We start from the raw sequence: 20,695 nt of genomic DNA, 5'->3' as shown, positions 1-20,695 counted from the left end.
GAAAATATTCTCAACAGTCTAATTTTAATGAAGAGTAAGGCCTGATATGATAATATATATTACTCCCACAGATACAAGCTCAAGTCTCTACTCTGAAAACAAATGAAGTCAAATAATTTAATGCATTCCTGACACCATTTGGCTACTGTTTGTGACATCCCGGAAGATAAAGGCACTTAGTCTGCTATGGATGTACTTTGTTTGTGTTAATATACCAGTAATGAGTCTGAGTCTGACCATAAGCTCCAAGTCTGGTATTTGGGTCATAAAACAAGGATTGCTGGGGTTGTCTTTTTTAACAAAATATTTCAGGTTTTAAATTATCTAATGACAATCAAAGAGTTCAATTCAAGGTCTTGCTTATAGTTATCAAGTTATAGTAATGATTACAACTTAGGAGCAACAGAAAGAAAGAGAGAGAGAGAGAGAGAGAGAGAGAGAGAGAGAGAGAGAAAGAAAGAGAGAAAGAAAGAAGGAAAGGATGAGGAAGGGGAGGGAGGGAGGGAGGAAGGGAGGAAGAAAGAAAGAAAGGAAGGAAGGAAGGAATGAAGGAAGGAAGGAAGGAAGGAAGGAAGGTATAAGGAGAAACATGGAAGGGAGGATTATAGAGCTTCTATGCCTTCATTCAAATACCCTATACTCCAACACATTGAATATCTACACCAGTGTAGAAATTCTCCAGTCCTTGTCATTTAGGAATTTTATAGGATTGTCTTTGACCACTCATTTAGTTCCTTGCTTTCTCTTGGTTCATAGATATTTGGAGACTGGAGACAGGCCCAATGGCAATCTTCCACCAGTAATATCATGACTTTTTCATCTACTGACTACTTTGGCTTCCAGAGCCTGTAATCAACCATGTGGATTTTCCTATACTGATGCACTCTGTTACTTCATTTAAAGAAATAATCCCCATTTTGTTGAAAAAAGTTGAGTACCTAGAAATTAAATTTATCATTTGAATAAATACGTTTCTTTAATGATATATTTGATAACAATAAGAACATTTTTGATAAGTCTTTAAAATTCAGAAACAAGAAAAATCACATTTTTGAGTTGCTTTTATTATAAAAATTTCTTTAAAGCAGTTATGCTCAAGCAAATACATTTCATGAGATGAGAGCCCATATTATGACTTCTTTATTTAGAAAAACAATTATGTACCCCTTCTATCAAAATAGTAATTTTGTAAAAGTAGCAGAAGAATTAGAATGCTTGGTTAGAATGTACAAAACAATTATACAAACAATTTTACTCATATATTTTTATTTCCTTCTTTTACATAACAGTACATAATATGAAACAAAATTATACAACATTTTCAAATATTATTCCAAAGTGAAATCTGGCTATGACATTTACAATTCCATTAATGAGCAAAGTTGAATTGGCTGATTTGTCTGGCTATACATACATTCTTTCCTGGTTTCTTGGTTATCCCAGATCCCCGTTTGATGAAACAATGCCAAAAAGGACAGTTTTCCCTGAGAAACAAACTCAAACTAGTGTACTCAAGTCTATTACTTTTTTTGTCAGTAGTTTATGACAATCATTTATAATAATTTCATCAACAGCATGGAATTTGCAATTTAACTATAAAAAACTCTTTTGAATATTAATTTATACTTTTATAGATCATTTGTAATATCATGTATAACACTGAACTTAACTAAGCAATATTTTTAAAGTTAAGTTATAAAAAAGAATATTATAAAGAGATCTGGAGAGATACAATTCAAGAATACTTCCACAGATAGAGCGCTTGCTGATCTTGAAGAGGACCAGTTAATTTCCCAGCACACCTGCAGCTCATAGATACTAGTCACTCAAGCTAGCATAATAAACAGTAAAAATGAATGCTGCAGTTCTTAACTGCGAAGTCTATTCTACTTGACAAAACACAAAGATTTACATAATATATTTATTAAATTTAAATATATAGAGAACAGTCTTGAAACTGAATATTTGAAAACACAAGGAAAATAAAATATGAATGAAAATTGAGTTAGTATGTGAAGTTTTGCTTTGAGAATTTTAGTACATGGATGTGCATTATATTTACGAGGTTAGTGAATGGCATTAAACCGTTTCAAATATGTCATTTCTGGAAGAAATTAATCAATTTGATATTGCTAAAGGCTGTATTTGACAATGTATGAGAAAGTTTATGTAAAGCAATTTTTCACCTATAAAATTACAAAATGTAATGTTAAATATAACTTGGCAGGCATAATTATATAAACACTAAAATACTGTGTGTATTGTATTCTAGTGAGACAATAGAGGAGTAGAATTTGGGAGGCATATAGAAATAGCATTATTTAATATCTTTCTCTGCCAAGCAAGCATTAGTAAACACAGATTCTAAATAAAGTTCTCTTCGGACTTTGATACATCATCAGACTTCTGAAAAAAAACTAGGGATTTGTGTCTCTTAGAGAGATATTTGAAAGGAGTGCAAGTGAGGTTCCATTCTGAAATTTAGAAATGACTTGAATTCTTCAGACAGATGGTCATTCATTTTTATAGGAATGTAGGACATAAGCACTCAGACAATAAGGCAAATTATTACATTTTCCCTTCAAAACATAGTTTTGATTTTGCTAGGCATTTAGATGTGTACAGTTTGAATCCAGAGTTCAGCACCATCAACCTTAAGAGAGACCATCTGGCCCAGACATACCTCAGAACAGATGCTATAAATTGTCCACTATGTCTATGCATGAGCAAGAGTAAACAAGAAAATGTGCATTTGAGTAAATACTTTTGTTGATAGACATATGCAAAAATATTTGAAAATGTACTGTTAACTGTGTCAGTGAATTTTGTCAAAAGGTAACATAGCTTAGGAACTCGGAATTATTCTTTAGGCAAATGTCCAATGTTCTTAAGGTCTCATTATTTTATTTAACAAAATTCTCTATCAGAAAATCACCTATATAATTTTGCATAGTTTACATTAGTAATGCTTCCTAGAAAGTATCTTCATTTAATGTATTTAGGGTTTTTTCTTTATTAATTAGAAAAAACACATCAATCATTTTCCTTGCACAATTCTTTTCTTAATAACATAAAGAAACTCAGGCTTGTGTAATTATTTCACTTCTCTAAATTATCATTATATATTTTACAGAAAAATGTAGCATTACTAGAAATACAGTGAATCAAGAGTTGATTATATTTTTTCTTAGTAAAGGATTACTTTGTAACATAGAAGAAATATTATTTTATCCAAAATAGAACTAAAATTACTATATTGTACTTATGCATAAATGAAACAACATTTTAATATTTAGAGTCAAAGATATTAGCCCATTTACCCTTTTCAAATTATTTTACTCCGACTGAATAAAAATTGTCTTGTTTACAATTGGATGTTGATTTATTAAAGCTGCCTAAACTAAAAATTACTCCTGAAGAATATAAAGCCAAGTGCAAAAAGAAAAAAAACTTTCAAATTAAAAATAAATACAGGCACTTTTATAAGTGAGAAATAACATAATATAAAAATATTCTGTAAAGACAGATTTTTGAGCCAAGAAATTGTCATTCTCTTTATTATCTATTTTCCATATGCAATATTTTAAACTGTGTTTGTACACTCAGCCTCTACATTCTTTTGGATGTTGATTCATTGTCATATCTTCCTGAATAATGGGGTCTGCTTGCAAATTCAAACACAGCTTTAGTAGTGAGCTGTATTTTGTCAGTGCCCAGATTTCACCTGTGCATCTGCTGCTCCACAGACGCTTTCTTTGGAAAGAGACACTTAATGTCCAAGGTTGGGATTCCCTCTGTAATGGAATAAAGCTAAGAGAATACTTCAAAAACTTCTGCCTAAAGGATAAGGGGTCTGCTTGCAAATTCAAACACAGCTTTAGTAGTGAGCTGTATTTTGTCAGTGCCCAGATTTCACCTGTGCATCTGCTGCTCCACAGACGCTTTCTTTGGAAAGAGACACTTAATGTCCAAGGTTGGGATTCCCTCTGTAATGGAATAAAGCTAAGAGAATACTTCAAAAACTTCTGCCTAAAGGATAAGCATTATTTAAATATATGCAAAAACAATTGACACTTTTTCAGGCTTCATTACTTTCACTGGTTTTGTACTTTTGCTATAATTTGTTACTTCTTAAATATTCCAATATCCTGTCCTTACTTATCAAATATTTTGTAGAACATAACAGATTTCAAAATGAAGGTTGTAGTTATGCCTCCCATTTCCCTGCTGTCTGTGGATGCTCCCATTTTGCAATCATTGTCCCATATCTCTGATTTCCAGATCTGTCTTCCTTGTTCAGGTTTTAGGCCAAATAGACTACTAGTTTATTTTTATTTCTAGAAAAGGAAGTAATGTATTTCTTTATTCTCAGATTCAGAAGTGACTGGTTCCAAATTCCCTACTTCATTTAATTACTGTCTGCACATGGGAACAACATTAGTGTTATGTCTTCCAGAAAGTTCTTGTAATTCTTCTCTTTTACTGAGCTGCCCCCACCTCTGTCTCTCTTGTGCATGAATTCTCAGAGCCTAAAGCGTGGCATAACCTCACTACAGTGGCATTCCCCTCTGTGATGCTTCAAACGATGGTGATGACTTTAAATAATAAACTCCATTTACTCATATATTTCATTATTACACATTATATATGTTAGTTATACAAGCATCTATCAATAAATACTTTTTTGTGGCCATATATAGGAGTTTTAAGCCTGTGTAAATATATAGACCATAAATAATATATAGTAAGATATTTGCGACAGAATATTATTTTAAGGTATGTGACTTCTGTTTATGCTGCATATTTGTCTGACTAGGTGAAGCTGCGATTCTTTACCTGTCTAAAACATCCACTGGTCCTAATAAAGCACTGAACGGCCAATAGCAAGACAGGAGCAAGGACAGGAAGGGCTGGCAGGCAGAGGGGATAAATAGAAGCGGAAATCCGGGAAGAGAGGAGCAAGGGCAATCAGAGCACAAGGAGGGGGACGTCGGGGGCCAGTCACCCAGACACACACGGAGTAAGAAGGAAAGAAATTAGGTAAAAGCCCAGAGGGAAAAGGTAGATGGAATAATTTAAGATAAAAAAGCTAAGAAGAAACAATCCAAGCTAAGGCCAGTTGTTCATATCTAAGACTTAGCCTCCCTGTGTGATTCATTTGGGATCTGGGTGGTGGGATGCCCCTGAAGAGTTCAAAATGCCAAAAGAATAGAAATAACATACATCAAATGGTGCCCCACATTGGTTCACCATGTCTGTTGTTGTTTTTATTATTATTAATGTTGTTGTTACCTTTTAAGCTGAGGCTATCCTACTCAGCAATTGCAAGTCTGAAAATATCAGTAGCAGCTAGGCCACAAGAGCTGAGGCCTGGGGGAATTCCCTGAGGTACTGATGCTTTCAAAGCCACTACAGCAACATTTAAATCTCTGTCCCACTAAAAATCTCAATATTCAAAGGTTGAGGTAGAACACTGCTTCCCCGAGAGGCTGAATAGCAAGCAGCTCACCTCTTCGTATCTTCCAAAAAATCCTCATACTTTTTCTTACCTATCCTTGTAAACCATTCTCCACCTGGCTCCTTCATACAACTTCCTGTCAGTTAGTTGCTGACCCAGCCTCCTTACCACAGGTGAATTTTATTTAATCAAACACATCTTTGCATCATTAAACAAATGTTCCAGAGTATAAACAAAAGCAGCACACCTTGAAATAATATTCTACAGCAGATAATACTATTATTATACATGTATAGTTTCTGAAAACAAACCCTGTTGTTAAAATATGCCAATAGATGTGGTGAAATACATATTAAATGTTGGAATAATTGTAACGTGAAATATGTGCTATAAATGATGAGTACTGGGCTGAGGTTCTTCACATACCAGTACAGACAGCACTGTGAACTTCTAGATTTATCTGATTAGGAGTATTCATGATTATATTTGAAATAACATGTTTTAAAATTCATGACATTTAATATTTATTTATATAATTATTTTGTGTGGGATGTGCGGGATGTAGTGTGGGGGTGCCTGTGCATGCATGTGTGCACTCATGCAGGTGAGCGTGTGTTGTTGGAATGAGCATGCAAGTCAGAGTGCACATGTAGACATTGTAGGGCACCTAGCTGGAGTCAGTTTCAGCTTCTGCCATGAGAGTGCTGTGTTTGAAATCAGGGCATCAGGCTTTGCTGCAAATGCATTTTATAAACAGAGTCATCTCACCAGCGTCGTGTATACTTTCAGCTTCTCTGGATACTTGGGACTTCTATGTATCATTGTCAACATTCATATCAAAGCCCTGGCATTCTGCTCTGGAGCTTTCATAACAGAACAAAGCACTCCTGCACACATTTTGGTCTGAAAAAGAAAACAATGACTGGTGACCAGTAAGTATTGAGGAAATCAGTTTGCATTGAATTAACTATAAGATCCTAGTAAATTTGTTATAGCAGCTGCAAAATGCCAACATAATGTTCCCTTCCTGCAAGGAAGCTTCAGAACAGGCATCCACTGTGTCTATAATGTGTCCTAACACCATAGATTGTCTTCATCTTTTCTCTTTCAGATAGAAAGTCACTGGCATGTTTTACAAAATCCTTTATGTACTTGACATGAAATTATTCCATGGAAAAGCATAATTCACCATTATCCTATTTACAAGTCTATGTTTCATTTCACACACCATGTTTCATTAAAACAATATGAACCTGAGCATGAGTTCCTTTAAATTTCAAAAACCAACTGTGAACAAATTTACAGTCAGTTATCTTTTCTTTTTGGTGGATGAAGAGCTTTTATGTCTGTAATTCTTTAATTTTTGAACCTTAGAAACTACTAATATTATTCCCATGTTTTATAAAACTCTATTTTCCAAAATTTTATTTTTATAATATACAGCCTTGTATGAAAAGAGAAAGAAAATTAAATATTTATGATCTGTAAAAATATTGTCTTTAAAATCTATGTGTGTCTAAACATATATACATATTTAATTAATTCAATACTTAATTTTAAGTACAGGGTACTCATACTGACTTGACTTTGTTTTGCTTTTGATGATTTTCTAAATGTATTGCTGAAATATGTTTTAAAAATGGGTGGAAGATGGTGGGGGCAGGAGTAGGAGGAGAGCAGGGAGAGGGAACTGGGATTGGTATGTAAATATGATTATTTTAAAAAATAATAAAAAGAACAACAAAAAATTATTGTGTATGGTTTGTGCATGAGAGTGCAGGAGTCCATGACACTAAGAACACTGGATTACACTGCTATATATCTGATAATTGCCAGAATTATTGAATTTATTTAAATTTATTAACAATCATATGTCCTTCCACTCCAGGAGGAAGAGCTGTGGTATGTGCGTATGTCCTGTGTTAGGTTATTTGGAACTTGAAATCAGTCCTCACTACTAGCATTTAGCAGGAGTCTCTAGAGGACATTTAACTACCTAGACAGCAGGTGGTGACAAATATAGCTAAAAATAAGCCAGAAAGATTTCGTGGTTGCAGGGAGGTCAATTACATTGTCTAAGGCAAAGAATTCAACAAGAAGAAATTATTTAAATGTATGTTTTACAGCCATGGAAAAAATGTTTAAAAGTGGGAAAGAATCAAAGAAATGAGATCATAGGTACAAAGGACTTTTAAATTCCATGCTTTTATGATGGAGGATAAAGCAATATACTGCATTTCAAGAAAATGCCTTTGGGGTAAAAAAAAAAGAAAGTCAAAAGTAGACTAGGCAGAAGTATGCACTAAAAATCTGAATGAGATGTGTGATATTCTAAGATATCAGCATATCAAAAACAGCAAGGAGTTTTCATTTAAAAGTAAAATCACAAAGTTTGAAACCATGCTTGAAGTGAACAGCAGAAACTTGCAACCTAAAGACCTCTGAATGAACTATTGAATCACAGCAGGTGCTCTTCTCTCCGCCCATGTTTTAACTTACAAAGTACACATTTTTTTAAAATAAAGAAATAAAAAAAATCCTTGGATGTCGTCTCTGTGCTTACAATCCCTCAAGACACAAAATACCCAGTATAATTAAGCCATTATTATATGTGTAGAGAGAAGCCGTTTTCTTGCCAGCCACTTTGGTTTTTTCCCCACCAGTCTCCTGGGTTCTGCCAAGTTGTAGACCCCAAATAACACACAAGACGCTGTATTAATTATGAGGCTGTTGGCTTTGTTTGTTTCTTACTGGCTATCTCTGACTTAAGTATTTACCCCATAACTGCTAATCTAAGTATTTCTCTTACCGGAGAAAAGTTTCCAGGCTTCTTACCCCTATGGCGGTTACATCTTGACTCCCTGTGTTTCTCCTACCCAGCATCCTCCTCGACTCCTAGTCCCACCTATCTTGCTTCCCTATTGGCCAACAGTGCTTTATTGACATATACATAGGACTTCCCCAACATATGTTTGTGGCTCTTCTCTTTTTTCCACTTTGGGGGAGGAAATACAATATTGACCTTTGAATATTCACATAGAAGCTGAGATTTCAATAGAATTTTGGGCTGTAAAAGCTACAAATGGGGTGCTGTGGACACTTTCCTACATCACCTTACATGTCTCAATAGTGACTGATACAGAGGTAAAGATTTGAGAGTGTTCTAAACCACTAGGGAGAACAAATGGTACAATGACTACATCATATGAAAGCATTTACTCTTAAAAGCACAAATGCTTCAGTCAACAACAATGGAAAAATTCATGCTTTTGAATTGTAACCAAATCATACTTGGCAGAAATAGCCTTTTGGGTTTATTTTTTTTCTTCCTCTCTTTGCCTTTCTTTTTAAGAATTTAGTGGACATGTGGTTTTTATTTCATAGGTTGTTTATATGGTGGATTACCTTTATGGATTTTTCTTATGTTGAACCATCCATGCATCTCTACATCCCTGAGATGAAGCTTACTAGATCATGGTGTGATGGCAGATATCATTCTGTAAATATGTCTCTCTTATTGGTCGATGAATAAAACACTGTTGGCCAATAGGGAAGCAAAATAGGTGGGACTAGGAGAGAAGGAAGATTCTGGTAAATGTAGTAAGTAGTTGTCATGTGATCCTGGGATGAGAAGATGCATGAATCTGTTAAAATGACCTTGTTAAAAATATATATGTATATGTATATGTATATAGGTAGTTACGGGTTAATACCTAAGACAGAGCTAGTCAATTAGAAGCTCTAGACATTGGCCAATAGCATTGTAACTAATAGAGTCTCTGTGTGTTATTTGGGGGCTCTGAAGCAACGATGGGAGCCAGGCAGGAATCCCACAACAATTGTGTATGTTTTTTCGGATGTGTTCTTGGATTCTATTTGCCAGTATTTTATTGAGTATTTTTGCATCAATGTTCATGAGGGAGATTGTTCTGTAGTTCTCTATCTTAGTTGTATGTTTGTGTGGTTTGGGTACCAAGATAATGGTAACCTCTGCTATTATGGGGAACAATTTCAAAAGTATTGGTATTAGCTCTTCTATGAATTTCTGGTAGAATTTGCACTGAAACAATCTGGACCTGGACTTTTTTGGTTGGAAGACTTTTCATGACTGCCTCTATTTCATTAGGGGTTATTGGTCTATTTAAATTGTTTATCTGTTCATGTGGACATGTAGATGATTGTAGCTAGATTCATACCTATCTCCATGCACAAAAATTATGTCCAAATGGACCAAAGACCTCCACATAAATCCAGTCACACTGAACCTCTTAGAAGATAAAGTGGGAAGTGCCCTCGAACAAATTGGTATAGGAAACTGTTTCCTGAATATAATACCAGTAGCACAGATACTGAGGCAAATGTATGACTCTAGAAGAAAACACACTGAGTGAGACAATCCAGTCAGAAAAAACAAGCATGACATGTATTCACTCATATATGGATTTTAGACATGGAGCAAGGGGTTGCAAGGCTACAATCCCACCCCCAGAGAGTCTGGGAAACAGGGAGTACCCTAAGATAGATATGCATGTTATCTTGGAGAAGGGGAATGAGACAGTATCTCCTGAGTGGATTGGAAACAAGGGGGAGTGGAGAGGGAGCTGGGAGAAACAGAGGTCAGAAGAGGAGGGGAGAATAGAACGTCGGGGAGCAGGAAGGTTGAGTTGGGGAAAGAATAGAGGAAAGCAGGATGAGAGATACCATAATAGAGGGAGACATTAAAGGTTTGAGGAGAGATCTGGCATTATTGAGATTTTCAGAGATCTACATCGATGACACCAACTGCCTATCTAAGCAATAGTGGAGAGGCTACCTTAAATGCCCTTCTCCAGTAATGAGATGATGACTACCTTATATGCCATCCTAGAGTCTTCATCCAGTGGATGATGGAAGCAGAGGCACATACCCACAGCTAAACACTGAACTGAACTCCTGGAACCCAGTTGCAGAGAGGAGGAATGATGAGCAAAGGGGTTAAGACCAGACTGATGAAACCCACAAGGACAGTTGACCTGAACAAAGAGAAGCTCATGGACCACAGACTGATGGCTGAAAGTCCAGCATGAGACTGATTCAGACCCCCTGAATGAGGGTAAGGAGACCTTGACAATCTATGGGGCCTTGGGTAGTAGATCAATATTTTTCCCTGGCATTCAAATGGACTTGGGGAGCCCATTCCACATGGAGAGATGCTCTCTCAGCCTTGACACATGGGAGAGGTCCTAGGCCCTACCCTGGATGATACGACAGACTTTGGAGATTTCCTATGTAGGCCCTCACCCTCCTGGGGAAGTAGAGGGAGGATAGAGTGGGAGGTTGGGGGATTGGTGGGGGGCAGGGGAGGAGGTCAAATAGAGGGATCTGGGATTCATATCTGAAGTGAGCTTGTTTCTAATTTAAATTAAAAAACAAAAAAAAGAATTTAGCAAATTTTTCATCACAGCACTTTATAAATTGTAAAATTAAGAAAAAAAACTCATATGATAAAATATTGGCTCATTTGCTTAACTAAGACTCTCTTTAGAATTATAGAATCCACTTCATGGTTGATACCGTAGTGAAAGAACAACTTGTAAGAAATCTAGGTTGATTGTGATAGTCTGGGCAAATGAATGACTTACAGGACAGAAAAAGAGAGAGACAGAGACAGACAGTGACAAAGAGAGACAGAGACAGAAATGTAGAGAAAGATACCTTCATCTCCATGTCCAGCTGTTTTCTTTCTATATGAAAGACTGGTTTGTCCCTAGTTCCTGCATGTCCCTGGGTCCTGTGTATCTGTAGCTGTTGTATGACTCTAGGTCATGTGTGTCTTCTTTACTGTCATGTTTTCCTAGATCTCATGTGTTCCTGGGTGCCTTGAGTCCATGGAATGGACGCTGTGTGTCCCTATTTCCTTGTCTCCTTGGATTACATATGAATGTGTATCCTCAAACTGGAGAAACGTGTCTGTTGGTTATATATGAATGTGAATTCCCAAACTGGAGAAATGTGTCCATGGGTTATATGTGGATGTGCATCCTCAGACTGGAGAAATGACATCATTGCTCTTCCTGCCTCATCAGGTCTAGTTTTGGATAACTGAATTTCTCCTTCTCAATCACTTCTTCTAAGTCTTGCCTTTCACATAGGAAGCAGACCTGAGTTATTGCAGTGACAAACCAGGGCCCTCTTTGACTCCAATGAAAAGTTAACATGTATTTATTTTATGTCCATTGAAATCACATACATAATTTTGTCAAAATATTAGTTTATTCCAGATACTAACATATATATTCACCTTTATCCTTTCATTAACACCTTTATTTGCTTACAGAATTTCTATAGTTTATTTTTGGTTTAGGATCCTCAACACTTCAAGTAGCATTCTAATTCTGTTCTTGGCATAGTTCTCTGGAAAATCTTCATTCCTGTTTTAGTTTTTGGCTTTCTTCTCCACTGATATGATAAACATTATGACCAAAAGCAACCTGGGGAGAAAAGGCTTTATTTAGCTTACAGGTTACAATCTGTCTATTATCAATGAAAGTTAAGTGAGAAAATCAGGCAGGAGTCTAGAGTAATTAAAATAAGCATAGACAACAAGGGATACTGATTACTGACTTGCTGGTTTGTAATTCTTCTACAGACATGCTCAGGATTAGCAATATTTATAGTGGGTTCCTCCCTATTAAACATAGTTCAAGACAATTCCCCAGAAAAACACCCTCAAATCCACCCTGAGAAGCAATCCTTCAGTTAAGGTTCCCTCTTCCTGAGTTTTTTAATTGTGTGACAATTTTGACATGAAAATAATACACTTTTGTTACAGAATATCTGATAACATTGTGAACCCTGAGTTTGCATTTGCATTAATTAAATAAAATCAACCTTGGGCCAGGAGGTTGAGCCAGCAGCTAGTTAGCAGAAAATAATCATAGAGAGTTAGATGGCATCTGAAAGATGTACAGAGCGGCACACAGGAAGTAGTAGGGATGGGGACTGAGTCAGGCAGTCTCTTTTGTTTAGGCATACTAGATGGATACTTGCTTTTGGAGATGCTGGCAAAGAGGGAAAGTCAGCTAGTTATTCCTCAACTCTCCAAGCTAGCAAGCTTCCACCTGAGCCTCTTACATGCAAATCTTATTGTTAAATAAAATCATAGAGATTCACTAGTATTCACACAGAGAAGGAACTCATTCTAGAAATAACCTTCATATAGCTTCCTATAAGTGTTTTTAGGTCTGAGTATGTAACAAGAAATTATTAAGTTTGTGTACTCCAGAGGCACTTAAAAGATTGTGGCCCTCTAACCTTTAGATATCTGCTACATATGGCAGTTAAAATGCTTATGTTTTCTGCAGTGAACTATGATCTTTGAGGTCTCCAAAATGATGAAGGGCCCTACATCAACAAATTCACTTGGACTGTGGTAATGCCATTAAACTGCCAAATACTACCCAAAAGTCAGTGTCAGATGACAAACTGCTCAAGACATCTTCAAACTAGCTAGTTGAGATCATCTAGCCTCACAGGAAGTAGCTAAGCTCTGAACTTCCCCATCACACAGAGAATGGACAGCTAATTATACAGTCATCTCTCCCAGGATTTGACCATTATCCCAAATTTCTCATGGCCTCTAAAGATGCCATCACCCTCAGGAAGCGAGAAGTCATTTTAAGAAAACAATGCCCACATTCACAAGAGTTTGGGTGGGCGGTTTTTTTGGTTGTGCACTGGGTTATGGATGTTGGTCATCATTTAGGAGGATTGGTTACAAGTTATTGTTCATGGTCAGTTAGGAAACTAAACAAAGAAGGTTGGATTAAAGGATCCATCATTCTGTCTCTCCTATCTAGTGAAAAAATGGTGAGGATATAGAAATGATAAGACCAAAGAGTATATTATTGAATCTGCCTTTAAACTAAAAGGCAACTACCTTTTTCAAATATTTTCATTGTTAGAGATTTTTGTATATTGATACAAATTTAACAATATTTTTGTGATAACACACACAAATACAAACACACACACACACACACACACACACACACATATATATATATATAGTCTCATAAAGATTCACTCTCCAAAATGCTTGAGAAGCCTGTGCAGCTCAACAGCAATACAGTATAATTAATATATATTTATTATATATATTATTTATTATATATATTAATATATATATTTATACCAACTCATAGAATTGACAAGAGACATGGAAATATAATTTCATATATCAGTTCAGACTATTTATAAACATGTTCTTTCATATATTATTTCTGAGAATAGCATCCTTTTTTCTTTTTCCCCTTTTAAAAGTTTATTTATTAGTAAGATACAAAGAATTGCGGTATTTTGGCATTTATAAACAACCTCATTTTCTACCCCTGACCTCTTGTACCCTCCCACCCCAATAGCCACTTTTTGGGAAACCAATCCTTTGTCCTAATTTTGGATTTTCTGGAATCATGGTCAGACTTGTATGCAAGGTAAACAGTTTTTTTTGCTCCAGAACATTCTTCAAAATGTTTATAATAAGAATTGATTATTTTTATGCAAACTTGTGATAGTATGCCTTGAATACATATCAATACTTTCCCATTCATACTGGCTAGAACATTTCATTAACAAAATAGTATGGCGCATAAATAAATAAGGAAATGCAATTTTGGAAATTTGAAAACTGCAGTCTATTTCGTGCATTTTCTCATAGATCACACTATTATGTTTCTAGATTCATATAAACATTTTTTTCGTAGTGTGGCACCATGAGTCAGTGATGGTAAGTAAAAAGAAGCTCTTTCATTTTATTTGAAGATCTTATTGAAACTTTTTTTCAGTTTTTCATAAAGCATTGCAAAGTATCTCCTTCTTCAGAAAGATAAAAAATCCCAAGTCATTCTAAGTGAAGCCATCACCAACTGAAGGGAAAGAGAGGACAAACTGACAGGTAGAATGACTGAAAGATAACCTAAGTTGGTAGCCAGTAAATAAAGTGCCCTACATTCTATCTCCAGAAGTTCAGAAACCAGGTCTGGTGGTGAAAGCCTATAATCTCAGCACTTGAGGCAGAAGGATCAGAAGTTCAAAGTCAATCTTGTCTATATAGTGAATCCAAGTCTTGTCTATAGGAGACTCCCCCATCTCAAAAGTAAACTAAAAAAAAAAGCCCATGGTGTTGATATTTCCTAATGGAAGGGACTGCAACGACATTTCTTGGAATTAAAAGTCATATTTTCATATTGGGCTAATAACATTGACAGAATCAATTCTTTTATTTCATCCCACTCACATGGCTTCATACAAATACCCAACAATGCCAAGAAGTTGCCAAAGTTGAAGACAGATTGGGGATACCATTATAAGAACAAAGACATCTAGTTTATGTCTTACCCTATTGCGTTTGAGAGGAAAGCACAGATATTACCTGCCATGTCCAGTTATGAATTACTTCTATAAATTTTCATATTTCCACATAAGCTTAGATGGCAGGATGCTGGTATTTATCTTACTTTATAAGATAAATTGCAGTTTTCTGTTTTAAAAAATGCAGACAAAGCCAGGCGTTGGTGGCGCATGCCTTTAATCTCAGCACTCGGGAGGCAGAGGCAGGCGGATCTCTGTGAGTTCGAGGCCAGCCTGGTCTACTAAGCAAGTTCCAGGGCAGCCTGCAAAACAATACAGAGAAACCCTGTCTTGAAAAACCAAAGAAAAAAATGCTGACAAACCTCCACAGATTAAAAAAACATTGAAATAACCCTCAGTATCCTAGAAGATCACAATGTTTTAAAGTTAGAATTCAACAATAACACAAACTGCAGAAATCCTGCAAACTCATGGAAACTGAACAATGTGCAATTGCATCATTACTGGGTCAAGGAAGAAAAAAAAGAAATTAAAGACTTTCTAGAATTCAACAAGAAGACATAACATACCCAAACTTATGGGACATTTTGGAAGAAGTGCTAGGAGGAAAGTTCATAGCACTAAGTGCCCACGTGAATAAACTGGAGAATAGTCACACTAGAAAATAAACAGGACAACTGAAAGCCCTAGAACAAAAAGAAGCAAACTCACCACAGAGGAGTAGGCATGAGGAAATAATAAAATTGAGGGCTGAAATCAATAAAGTAGAAACAAAGAAAACAATACAAAGAATCAATGAAACAAAGAGTTAGTTCTTTGAGAAAATCAGCAAGATAGACAAACATATATCCAAACTAACCAAAAGGCAGAGAGAGAGCAAGCAAATTAACCAAATTAGAAATGAAAAGGGGGATCTAACAACAGACACTGAGGAAATCCAGAGAACCATCAATTCATACTTTTAAAACTTGTACTCCTCATAATTGGAAAATTTCAAGGAAATGGACAATTATAGGATATATATCGTTTACTCAAATTAAATCAAGAGTAGATAAGCAATTTAAATAGACCTATGACCCTTAATCAAATAGAAGTAGCTGTCAAAAGATTCTGAAGCAAAATAAGGCCAGTGCCAGATGGCTTCAGTGCAGGATTCTACCAGACATTCAAAGAAGTGTTAATAACAGTACCACTCAAACTTTTCCACACAATAGGAGCAGAAAGAACATTGCCAAATTTTTACTATACTACAAAGCCACACAAAGGCACAACTAGAAAGAGAACTACAGAAAGAAATCAGAGAAATATCAACCTTCACAATTTCCACAAAAAAGATAAAATACTTTGAGGTAATGCTAACCAAACAAGTGAAAGACCTGTATAGCAAGAATGATGAGTCTTTAAAGAAAGAAATTAAAGTAGATTCAAGAAAATGGAAAGATCTCCCAGGCTCTTGAATAGGTAATAAAAATGGCAATCTTGCCAAAAGCAATCTACAGTTTCAATGCAATCCCCATCAAAATCCTAAAACAATTCTTCACAGACCTTGAAAGAAAAATACTCAACTTTATATGGGAAAATAAAAAACACAGGATAGCCAAAACAATCCTGTACTATAAAGGAACTTCTGGACTCATCACCATTCCTGACTTCAAGCTCTATTATAGAGCAATAGTCCTGAAAATAGATTGGTATTTACACAAAAATAGACAGGTAGACCAATGGAATCACATTGAAAACCCTGGTATTAACTCACACACTAATGAACACCTGATCTTTGACAAAGAAGCTAAAATTATACAATAGAAAAAAGAAAGCATCTTCAAAAAATAGTGTTGGCATAACTAGATGCTGTCATGTAGCAGACTGCAAATAGATCCATGTCTATTACCATGCACAAAACTTAAGTCCAAATAGATCAAAGACCTAAACATAAATCCAGCCACACTGAATTTCTTACAATAGAAAGTGGGAGGTACCCTTGAAAGAATTGATACAGGAGACTAGTTCCTAAACATAACATCAATTGCACAGACACTGAGATTAACAATAAATGGGACCTCCTGAAACTGAAAAGCTTCTGTAAGGTGAAGGACACAGTCAACAAAACAAAATGTGAGCCCACAGAATGGGAAAAGATTTTTACTACATCTGACAGAGGCCTGATTTCCAAAATATACAATGAATACAGGAAGTTAGCCACCAAAATACCATACAATCCAACTCAAATGTGGGGTACAGGACTAAACAGAGAATTCTCAATAGAGGACTCTAAAATGGCTAAAACACACTTAAGAAAGTGTTCAGCATCCTTAGTCATCAAGGAAATGCAAAACAAAACAACTCTGAGATACCATCTTACTCCTGTCAGAATGGCTAAAATTAAAAACACCAAAGACCGTTTATTCTGGAGAGGATGTGGAGAAAGGGGAACACTACCCCACTGCTGGTGGGAGTGCAAACTTGTACAGTCACTTTTGAAATCAGTATGGTAGTTTCTCAGGAAAATGGTAATCAGTCTATTTCAAGATTCAGCAATTCCACTCTTAGGCATATACCCAAAGAATTCACACTCATACAACAAGGACACATACTCAGCTATGTTCATAGCAGCATTATTTGTAATAGCCAGAAGCTAGAAACAACCTAGATAGCCCTCAGCCAAAGAATGTATGGAGAAAATGTGATACATTTACACAATGGAGTACTACTCAGTGGACACAAAACAATGGGATCTTGAACTTCACAGGCAAGTGGATGGAACTGGAAGAAAACATCCTGAGTGAGGTAACCAGTCACAGATAGACAAGCATGGTATGTACTGACTCATATATGGATTGTAGACAAAGAGCAAAGGACTACCAGCCTACAATCCACACCACTAGAGAAACTCGGGAACAAGGCGAATCCCAAGAGAAAAACACATGGTCCCCCTAAGAAAGGGAAAGAGACAAGACCCCCTGAGCAAATTGGGAGCACGGGGGGGGGGGGGAGGAGAATGGAGGGAGGTAGGAAAAAGAGAAGGGGGGAGGAGAACAAGAGGGATCAGGGAGACTGACATAGGGGATGAATAGAGAAGAGTAAAAAAGGAGATACCTCGATGTAGGGAGCCAATATAGGTTTAGAGGGAGGTCTGACACTAGGGAAATATTCAGGGATCCACACAGATGACCCCAACTAAGAGTCTAAGCAGTAGTGGAGAGGATGCCTTTGATATCTTCTCCTAGAGTGAGATTAATATCTACTTGGTTGCCATCCTAGAGCCTTCATCCAGTAGCTTATTGAAGCAGATACAGACACCCACAGCTAAACAATGAGCCATACTCTTGTAGAGAGTGAGGAGGTATAGCCAAAGGAGCCTAGACCATGCTGGAGAAACCTACAGAAACAGTTGACCTGACCTAGTGAGTGCAGAGAGACCCCAGTCAGAAAGCTGGGGAACCAGCATTGACTGAACCAAGCTCTCTGAATGCGGGTGCCAGCTAGGTGGCCTGGGCAGTCTATGGAACTGCTAACAGTGGAGCCAGTCTTTATCTCTAGTGCACAAATGGACTTTGGGATCTCATTTCCTATGGAGGGTTACTATTGCAGCCCAGATATGCGAAAGAGGGCCTAGGCCCTCTCCCAAATGATGTGACAGAATTTGATGATCCTCTGTGGAAGGTCTCACTATCCTCGGAGAGTGGGTGGGAGATGAGTTGCAGGGGTTGGTGGGGGGCATAGGAGGATGGAAGGACAAGGGATTGGGGGGTTGATATGCAAAATAAGATTGTTTCTAAAAATAAAAAAGCATAAACACATAAAAAATGCAGACATATTGCCATTCTATGGCGTTCTGAACTTAGAAGTTGCTATAATACATATAACTACACTGTTCTTTTGTTAGATTAGATAAAAGAAGACCCTTAGGATAATTGTGCAATGATACTATCACTGGAAAATAGTTTGAACTCTCATAATGTTTACAGGTGTATAGGTATTATGCAAAAAAAATTAAAAAGGGACATTTAAAGTAATTATTTTTCTAAACATTTATTTATAATTAATATAGGAAATATATAAGCAAACACACACACAGTATTTCAAACATATATAGTTGGAAGCAATACAGTTCAAATAAATAATATTTTTAAAAACACTTCAGAACAAATAATAGATAAACAAATATAACGAGGAAGGAAAATAATATAAGAACTATTTAAAATCACTCTAGCAACTATTAGTACTAATTGCTGATAGTGGTTTGGAGAGAAGAAATTCAAGAGAACCCTGAGTCCGAAGTTAAGATTCTCTATAAATGTCAAATAGCATAGATATGATGCTTCTGAGGTATGGGGGGCTGTTTGTGTAAAACATATTGTGTCAGAAAATACTGGAGATGGGTATTGGTCATACAATAGATGCTTGTGACAACCAAGATATTAAGAACATGGTCTTATGCAATAAAGAGTTAGTAGACAGTGAAGAATCATATCTAAGAGTTTCCCTAGGAAAACAGCTAACATGAGGGTATGTGTTTTTTAACAAGATTGTGACTTTAATGACCATGAATATTTTGCTGTATTTGTAATATTTAATTATTGGCACATAAATGGTAAAGAAAACTCAAAACTGGGTGGTGATATAGGACATATGAAGAGTAACAGCACAATAAGGGAGTTGGGAGATCTTGGAAAACTAGTTGGTTTAAGGACACATATAAAGAAATGCAACTAGAATCCCAGGATGGTATAACTGGGAAAATTCTATAGATAAATATATTCGTAGCAGAACCTTCAGGAGAGCAAATATCCCATGCACACTAATTACAAATGCAACAGAGAGGTAACTAAATTATGAATATCTTTGCACATGTATGTGTAGAAATTTCACAATTGACTCATAAAAGGTTCTTAAGGTGTGTTTGGCTCCTATCCCTGGGAGGCCTGTTCAGTTTTGATGGAGAGGAAGAGTCCATCTTGAGGAGAGTAAAGGGGAGGGAAAACTTGGAGAAGTGATGGGAGGTGAAACTGAGATGGGGGTATAATATATGAGGGAAAATGCATTTAAAAACAGAAAAAGAATAAATTCATAAAATCCCACTGTGGGGAAAAAAGAAAATAAAAGTCTTAACTGACAGCTTTAAAGGGAGTTGGTTGTCTGATTTGACTAGGCTATCATCATCTGTTTACATACAAAAAAATTCAAGTTTTCGGGTAAATTTTTTCTTTTCTTTTTAAAGTAATGTTCAGAGTTCATTTTACAAATGAATTATTTATTCCTTGTACCGTGCAACAGTGCAAGGAATAAATAAGACATGGACATTATTATTACCTGTAAAAGTTGTAGTGAATGTGGCACCTGTGTCTGCACTGGGAAAATTCTGTAATACTATGACATATTTAATTCAAGGGAATGTAAAATGTCATATAAAACATGGACGATATTTTTACCATTAAATTTTTAAAAGTGATATCCTGGAATAAAAAAGATATTTTAAGTGGAGAAGGAGACCTTATCAGACATGTTAAAAATACCTGAACATTTAATAAATTGATTCTCACATGAGAAGTTGGGGAGTCTCTCAAGAGGTTTAAAATCAAGAGACATTCAGGACTAAGCTGAAGCATAATGGCAGATATCTGTGAGAGAAAGAGGGGACAGTGATTATGGTAATTGACACAGTGCTGTCCTTGACGGTGCACTTCTAAGTTCCTGGAATCACTTAACACATAAAAGGGACATGATAAAATGTTCCTTGGTTCTTGTATTAATGATATTCCTGTATTAGGGAGAGGAAAAACTGGCAAAATGGTGTGATAAAATAGCTCATATTCACAGAAAAATTGACCTGTTTGGCATTTCCCCTACATTGGGAATTAGCAGCAATGGAGTTGTAAGGAATCTGAT

Source organism: Mesocricetus auratus, unplaced genomic scaffold, assembly GCF_017639785.1.
Source record: "Mesocricetus auratus isolate SY011 unplaced genomic scaffold, BCM_Maur_2.0 Super-Scaffold_100008, whole genome shotgun sequence".
NCBI lineage: Eukaryota > Metazoa > Chordata > Mammalia > Rodentia > Cricetidae > Mesocricetus > Mesocricetus auratus.
This window is presented reverse-complemented; position numbering follows the sequence as displayed.